This window comes from Nicotiana tabacum, chromosome 24 (assembly GCF_000715075.1).
Source record: "Nicotiana tabacum cultivar K326 chromosome 24, ASM71507v2, whole genome shotgun sequence".
In the NCBI taxonomy this organism is placed as follows: domain Eukaryota; kingdom Viridiplantae; phylum Streptophyta; class Magnoliopsida; order Solanales; family Solanaceae; genus Nicotiana; species Nicotiana tabacum.
Window position 1 is genome coordinate 75,642,353 of NC_134103.1, and position 9,113 is coordinate 75,651,465.

Below are 9,113 nucleotides of genomic sequence, written 5' to 3' on the forward strand. Positions count from 1 at the left end.
TCTTTAACTGCTTTATAATTAAAAGACTAATTATTTACGAAATAAGCCCAATAGAGCAGAATAGATGATTCATATTACCTCCTATACTATAAATAGAGGTCAAAAAAGCATTCAGCCTTCTTAAACAATTTCTCCATCACAATCATTTTCTAAGTTAAAAACGAATTGAGAAGTGATTTAAATATATCAAATAAGAAGATTAAGTCGTAGGAATCACATTAGATGTATCATTATTGATGATCCATGATCATACGTATTGTTTAAATTAAAATAAGTGTTATTTATTTGATGAATAGACAAGTAGATTGAAAAAATCATGTTCATGCTTAACAGAAAGCCCACACACGTTTGTATAAGCTCAACAATATACAATCCCTCTATATCTTATTTAGCGCACATCTTATTTTTCAAACTTCCTGTCATGAACTTCACATAATTGTCAAGTGATGTCATCTGACGGTTTTGAAGTCCACCAATCTATTATTAAGATACACCCTTTGAGGTTGAGAAGAGCTTTTTTCAAAGCGACAACTTAATCACTTTATACAAATAAGTGCGACCAAAACTGATAAGCAACAATCATAAAAATTAAAGAGCAGTTGAAATCAGAAAGCACACAATGAGGAGATTAGTGTTGGTCGCCATTATTGACTTAGAGAAGCAAAACTTGATCGTAAAGAGTGATTGGTAAAACCTGGAAAGAGGAAATCAATGTGAACATTTGACGGTAAGAAATTTGATTAAACAAATGAATTAGAAATAGTTTTAGTGGTTGCAATGGGGCTTAATGTTACGATCAAACATAAGATTAAATATGTTTATAAACCAGGGAAATTAATCCAGTCATCCGAGTCAAATTTTGAAGGTAATGCACGTAATAATTGTAATAGTTAAAGACAAATCACAAAACTAAAATTCTCTATAATTGTAGGGAAAACATATCTTAACATAATTCCTAACACATTTATTTTGATTCTCATCAAAGAAGTAAGGAACCAAATTTGCATTTCAGGATAGATATTTACTATAATTTATTTGAGAACTTAGATAGTACAATTTACTTTTTACATCTACAAAATGGAGGTAATAATGTGGAAACAAAAATATACTGAGAATTGAGGAAAACAAAAACTGATCCAAAGAGAAATTCAACCTTGACGAAGTTGCTCATCTCTTGTGATGACCCAAAAGGTCATCTTATGTTTTAGAACTCGAATCTGCGCTCTTAAGCTTTAAAAATCTCATTTTTACCCTCCTCGATTTGCGTGTGCAGTCCGGGCAGGTTTTCAGAAAGCTTTTATATTGAAAACTAATGAAAATATGAATTTTTGCCTTAAAAGTTGATTTAGTTGACTTCGGTCAATATTTTTGGTAAACGGGCCCGGATCCGTGCTTTGACGGTCCCGGTAGGTCCGTATCGAATTATGGGACCTGGGCGTATGCCCGGAATCATATTCGGAGGTCCCTAACTTGAGTTATGAATTTTTTATGAAAATTAAAAGTCTGGAAATTATTTGTTTTTAAGAATTGATTGATATTTGGCATTGTTAGTATCGGGTCCGTATTTTGGTTACGGATCCCGGTACAGGTTCATTATGATATTTAAGACCTGTCTGTGAAATTTGGTGAGAAACGGAGTGGATTTGACGTGATTCGAACGTCCAGCTAAGAAAATAAAAATTTTAAAGTGTTCTTGAGAATTTTATTTGATTCGGTGCTAAATTCGTAGTTCTAGGTGTTATTTTGGCGATTTGATCGCACGAGCAAGTTCGTATGATATTTTTAGACTTGTGTGCATGTTTGGTTTGGAGCCCCGAGGGCTCGGGTGAGTTTCGGATAGGCCACGGGATGTTTTGGACTTTGAAAATCTGGTATTTTGCTGCAGCAGGTGTTCTGGCATGTCCTTCTTCGCGTTCGCAAAGGTACTCTCGCGAACGCGAAGAGTAAACTGGGCAGTTGAAGTTTTCTTCTTCGCGAACGCGAAGCGATAAGGGTGTTACCCTTCGCGAACGCGACTAGCTCCTCGCGAACGCGTAGTGTTAGGCACACCTGGGGGAGGGTTGGTCGTTCCTTCATCGCGAACGCGAGCAATGCCTCGCGAACGTGAAGACCATGGAGAGTAACCATCGCGAACGCGAGCAGGATCTCGTGAACGCGAAGGGTTGGCAGCTAGTACCCTTCGCGAATGCGACAGTGGCCTCGCGAACGCGATGCACACTGTCGCCCAATGCATAAAACAGAATCAAACACGGGTTTAAGCCATTTCTTCAACATTTTTCAAGAACTAAACGGGCAGAGGCGATTTTCAAGAGTCATTTTCTTCCCCAAAGTGTTGGTAAGTGATTCTAAACCATTTTCTTTCAATTACCCATTACATTTCTTGAATTATCAACCTAAAATCTAGAGTTTTCATGGTAGAATTAGGGGTTAGGGTAGAAACTAGGAATTTCGGAAATTTGGGGGGTTTAGACCTCAATTTGAGGTCGGATTCCAAAACCAATTATATATTCGGGCTCGGGGATAAATGTGTAAATGAATTTTGGTCCGAACATTGGGTTTTGACCAAGCGGGCCCGGGGTCGATTTTTTGACTTTTTAGAGAAAAATTTGGGAAATTTAATTTATGCAATATAATTGATTCCTTTAGCAGTATTTGATATTATTGAGTCATTTTTGAATAGATACGAGTGGTTTGGAGATAAATCTCAAAGGAAAAGTTGTGATTGAGAATTAAGTGGCATTTGGAGCGAGGTAAGTATTGTGTCTAACCCTGACTTGAGGGAATTAGGAGCCTTAGATTACTTGCTAAGTGAAATCCATGTGAGCGGCGTATATGTGAGGTGACGAGTACTTATGCGCCGCCAATTTACCTGTTTTCAATGTTTCTCTGTTTTTCTTATATTGTCTCTTTCCTATGCCAAATTGCTACGTGTTATACTAGTGTTGTTCAATTTATCGTTCTTATCATGTTTACGGATTTTTTGGTGATAATTGAGTTTTTATTTCAAAGTTGAGATTGATATTATGGAACCAAATGTTGAAATAAGGTTTGTACTTGTTATTCTATCTCCCTGTTGTTATTTATGCATTGCATTATGGCAAGGGAGAGTGTTAATGCACGAAGGGTGATGACGTGCCATATTGTGAGTGTTAATGCACGAAGGGTGATGTCGTGCCATATTGTGAGTGTTAATGCACGAAGGGTGATACTGTGCCATGATATGAGAGTTAATGCACGAAGGGTGATGTCGTGTCGTTTCTATTAATTTTATGGTGAGATTGAGAGTAAAAGCACGAAGGGTGATGCCGTGCATTTTTCCTTAATATATTCATTATTCCTATTGATTCATGGTATATTGACTGCTCAGGTGATCATTCTGTTGTAGTTCTTTATCTTGTATTCCCCTCAGTATGTTCCCCTTCCGACAATTCCTGTTTAGTTCTTCATTTCTGTTATTTGTATATACATTGTTAAATTGTACAGGTTGATTTGTAGGTGCCTTGCCTTAGCCTCGTCACTACTTCGTCGAGGTTAGGCTCGACACTTACCAGTACATGTGGTCGGTTGTACTGATGCTGCACTCTGCACTTTCTGTGTAGATTTTGATACCGGCTCAGGTTGATCGAGATTTTGTTATTGGTCCACTGTCCGGAGACTCAAGGTTGATCTATCGGTGTTCACAGACCTTGAAGTCCCCGTCTATCTTTTATGCCCTACTGTTTTCTTTCATTCAGACAGTTGTATTTCTTTCAGACTATTACTTGCAGCAAATTCTAGAATGCTTGTGAATTGTGACTCCAGATTCGGGTGACAGTAATTAATACAGTTTTATAATATTCCACACTTATTATATTTCATCTTAGTTAATTATTGTTAATTACTGAATGTGAATAAGGAATTGGTTTAATGATTCTCTAATGTTGGATTGCCTAGCAAGTGAAATATTAGGCGCCATCACGGTCCCGTCGGTGGAAAATTTCGGGTCATGACATCTCTGCGCTACTGCATAAACTGCAAGGCAAGTAAACTGTGTATAAATCACCAGATCGAATAAACATAAAAAAGAAAAAAAAATTATACAGTAATTCAAAAGTGATGTGTTTATTCTTGTGGATTTATTTAACAATCATGTAGACAGGAAAATTTCCAAAAAAAGAAGAAAAGAGATAAATCGTACATCCCTGAGCATGGGAGGTTCCACATCAGATTTTATTTTTTTAGCTTTATATTTGTATATAAATTATTGACAAATTTTAATCAAATTCAACATGCAAAGATAATGTAAACATTACTGACTTCCTTTATGTACAAAAATTTCATAGTCAACAACTAAAACTTAAGGGAGGAAGATCCTACATTTCCCGTAAGCATCCATGATAATTTTGTGATAGCTCTACTTGTGTCGTCTCAAATGAGCGCAATCGTCTTTAGGGAGTAAAATGCTAGAACTGAAGGATAACTCGAGAAGATGAATACACTAACCTCTTGGCAATTAAACAATCTGTTTCGTGTTAAATCGGAGGTACTCAATTATAAGGGAGAACCATACAACTAAGCACATTACCGGCCTCATTCTCCAATAGAATGATGTAAATGTCCAGTGTCTTTATGGTTTAAAATTATACACAATACACAACGCAAGTAGAGTTTCATTTTTCAATTAGAAAGAGTGTAGTAAATTTTAATATAGAACCGCTATATAAGACCCAAGAAAAAATACACGATTCAACGTCTTTTTCGTATCTTTATCGGGGCGTAATTTATGCCAGACAACCTTTGCAAGTTTTCTTTGAAATAATGGACACAATCTGGAAATTGAAGGTTACCTAAATAAGCTTCCTACATGTCAAAAATAGAGTGAAAGGAAACTCAACAAGGGAAAAGGAAGAACTAATATTTGCTAAATCACCTAACAAAATATTAAACACATTTGTGACTGAAAATAAAATTTTAAGCCAAAGAAATGACTACCTGAATGGCAACATCTTAAAGAGCTGCAACGTCACGTCCCAGATACCTAGTCGGGCGAGAGGATAATCTAACCTGTCAACAAAATGACAGATTGAACAAAACACATTCAGACTTTAAGAAGAAGAATGGATGAGCGGAAGATCCATTTAAACATCACCAAGAAACAGTCAGAGTTAATGAGGCTTTTGGGTTTTACAACAGAGGATAACGGTATAATAATACTACTATAGCAAGAATTCTATATAATAAAACGAAAATAATACGTACCAGGATCTATCCGGTACTAATATCTGAGGTTACAATGAAAATCTAATATAGTTTAAACTCCATATCAGTAAACTATAATCAACATTTATAGACATAAAAATAAGTTCAATGGTCATCAGTCATCACTATTAAATAAAATAAAAAAATATTCCCTAACCGTTAATAATGAGTGATTGCACTTAACTCTCCCTATCGCCTCATATGTGCATTTTTGTGAGCATCTTCTTCTCTGGCTTTTGTGCTTTTTTTTTCCTCTCTTATTTCTAGCACTATTTCTTTGATGTCGATTTAGTATTTTAACTACCTTCGCTCATCCCTTCATCGCTGCTACAACCGTTGGTGAGTCTTAATCTTCATTGGTTTTTCCTTCAGTTGTTTTCCAATTTGCTATTTATATGGATATTCATTGCAGGGTAGTTAGTTTTCTTCCTCCTTAATTTTCTTCACCCATAAATATATTATATACACATATATGATAAATCTTTATCAAGTTGAGTTAAGAAGGTAAAAAAATTGCTACTGATTAGGGATAAATAACAATCAATTTACAGTAGACCAATTAAGCAATCAATTATGCCGCATAAAATTATGTCATGATTATCTGTATTACTTCATATCCGATATTCTAGCCTTAATACTCATTTGGAAATGTTATTGGTTCTCTGCAAAGTAAAAAGGTTCTCTTAGATACAAAATATTTCCCATGCATTTAGGTTTAAATTTCTTATAAAAGTTTTAGAAGTTTTTTATTGCATTTTTTCTTACAGATTTCAAGTTAGTTCAAATGCGTGTTCTTGACAGGAAAATAAATTGTTGTAATCAAAATAAGGAAAGAACCTTGGTAGAGCAGAGTAGATTTTATAGGAAAAATGTTGATTTTGTTTGGTTCTTGATTATTTTGGAGTATTATTGATTTTATAACCTCCACCAATGCTCTCTGACTTTGAATTTTTTTTCCTTTAACCTTTTAAGTTACGTGTCTCAGTGTCTACATCAAGAAGATCTTATTTTAAAAATTAATTCGCAATGCTTTGAGTTTGAATACCAATATATGAGGCTACAATGAAAATTTAATATAGTCTAAACTCCATATCAGTAGACTATAATCAACATCGTTGACGAACTCTTTAACCATTAAAGTATCAGTAAAGTAAAATTCGGGTACTCCATATCAGGCACACCGTTAGTTATCAATTTTGAAAAAGTAATGTATATTAGAATCTTCATACTTTTGGTTATCAATTGTGCAAAAAGCATAATAATAGTTAAGAATCTTCGGAACGTACCTCAAATACGAATGGAGAAGGCCAAACTGAATCTTTTCACGGCCTTTTGTTCGTTTGCACTACCATCTATCAACGTAAAAAGAAAAATAAATCATGTGCTCAACTGAATTGTTAAACTTCAAGGGTCTAACATTTAAAATGCTGAAAAGATATGCAAAGAAGGCGCAGTTGGTAAAGGTTAACTTTGAAAGGATTACAGACCGGCAAGTGTTGATTAAATTTGCAGCATTTTCTGAATCTGTGGGTAAGATCAAGTATGGGGCATATTTACGAACGCTTCATGGGCGTCAAAATAAGCAGTCGTTATCCAATTCTTCTGCGCTGGCGAAGGAGTAAGTCAAAGACAGAGCATAATCAAAAATCAAAGTGCAAGTAAGTGAAAAACACAAATGGAAACGGCGGTGAGGAAATAATTTAGAAATTAGCTAAGGAATTAAAGTAAATCAACAAAGGTGTAGCAAAAGCAGTGTAGAAGAGAAAAGAGGGAGGAGTATAGGGAATTTCAGCAAAGGCAAACAAAAAGGACAATAGGAAAATAGAAAGACAAAGGACGATGAATACATAGATAGAGGGAAGAAGAGAAACAGAGAGAGTAAAGAATCTGTTATAAAAAAAACGATTGTTTTTGAAGCGTTGTGTGTTTTTCTTGTACGGTGAATTTTGGTTTTTGACGGTGAAAAATCAAAGAAACCCGTAGAAAATCATAGAGAAAGAAAAATTGGTGTTATGTCTGTCTATCATGAAAATGGTGTAGTAGTTTACATGATAATAATAGATTGGGTGAAAAAAATTCTAAAATAATCCAAAAAAATAATAATTATATATGATAAAACGATGGAAAAAATATGAAGGGACAAAGGAAATGTATAAAGTCAATCTATTATAAGATAATATGTGTTCTCAGCTCGTACCAAAATAAATGTAGGATTACTTCAAGCATTTCTTTTATGAAATTGCTTATTGATCTAAAACCTTTTCGAAACACACAAAATACAATATGCAAAAGTATATGAAGAAAAATTAAAATGTACAAGGAAAATATTACAAAGAAAATAATAAAAAAAGGAATTATTAGTAAAAAAAGTACAAAAGGGATAATGATATTACCAATTGAATAATGATATTATTCATCCCCTAAATTAATAAGGTACTCATCCGAGCAAAAATGATACTATCTCTTGTATCGTCTATCATTTTTTATTCTTTTTCTTTCTTTTCCTATAGCTACTTCCTTTTTCTTTCCTCTTTTCTACGTTACTGAAAAAGATAGAAGCTTTGGCCCATCCCTTCACCCTCTTCATGTCTATGAAAGTTTTATTTTCTCCTATTTCTCCGAGAAAACATTCAAAATTGCTTCTTTTGTTTCAAGATAAATTTTTTTGTTTCACATATAAGCATGGAGGAAAAAGTGTCTATTCGAATTCTTTTAGAGTTCTTGTTTCTTTCTGTTCCACTAACACTTCAAAATTATTTATCCTTTCACATAATTAATACAGACTTTAAAAAATATGTAACAAAACAGTTCAAACTTATGATGTTACCATGTAAATAGTAAATCATGACAACTTCATATAATCACATTACTATTGCTCAGTTGTAGTAATCTAAATAGAATAAAAGAAAATATTTGAGGGATAATATAATAATTAGAAAATGTGAGAATACTTATAAAAGAGTTTACTTTAATTCTTTTACGTTAATTATGGTATCACGAAATTTATCGCGGAGCCACTTGCACCCAAGGGATGTCAACCGATACCCCTTCGTCGGAAAATTATATTGTTTAGCTCGGTAATATTTTTAAAAATATGTATATATACTATATAATGACACCCCTTGACTTCTTGGTGAGTTTGTTTCTTTATATTTTGACTCCCCTTAATGAAAATCCTGGCTCCGTCACTGCATGAAATTTATCTATACGCAATGAAATCTGATCTTTAACATGAAGAAAATAAAAAAGGTTACTTGTAATACTATTTACCAAAAATCTTGTTCTTGCCGGTCTTCCCATGTGCATCATCATGCCTCGAAGCTCCAATTTCTCATTTTTCCCCCCCTACAAATCCTCTCCTGAATTGTATCATTAAAAAAAGGGCTCCATTATAATTAATTCATCAAACAACCTTTACTAACTCTTCTTGTGCTCTGTTTCTTCGATCCTTCTTCCACTGATGCTATGTAATGCATCTGTATTTTCTAATATACAAATGTAAATGTATGTGAAATTGTGTGTGAGAAAGAAGAAAATAAAAGAAGCGTAATTAAGTAGATTAATGGGAAGAAAAGGAAATCTAGTTTTTTTGGCTTTCTTAGGGAAAGCAAACGTATAATTGAAAAGGTAGAGGGAAGATTTGAAACGGTGCTTTAATTGTGACTCAATAAGTGAGTGACGTTTCAATGAAACGTTTGGCTAAATGGTTAACTAATGAGGTAAATGGCTAAAATAAGAGAATAATCCAAAACAATGTGGGAAAAGATAAATAGAATTTCTAGCTTTTGAGAAGTGCCACGTCATCACTCTTTTCCCCTCAATTATATATATATATATATAAAAATATTTTTCAAACTATTTTGTGCCACCAAACA

At 34.0% G+C, this 9,113-nt stretch overlaps 1 long non-coding RNA gene across 2 annotated transcripts; it reads right to left on the reverse strand.

The window, feature by feature from the left end:
* Positions 1–3,761: 3,761 nt before the first annotated feature.
* Positions 3,762–8,908, reverse strand: LOC107816565 (uncharacterized). 2 transcript variants are annotated; one of them, XR_012706627.1, is made up of 5 exons: positions 8,509–8,908; positions 6,726–6,845; positions 6,525–6,590; positions 4,972–5,043; positions 3,762–4,011 (listed from the first exon to the last, which is right to left on the reverse strand). It is a non-coding gene; the product is annotated as an uncharacterized LOC107816565 (long non-coding RNA). The 2 variants fall into 2 exon arrangements; XR_001654991.2 differs by lacking the exon at positions 8,509–8,908 and having other exon boundaries at positions 6,726–7,476.
* Positions 8,909–9,113: the final 205 nt, after the last annotated feature.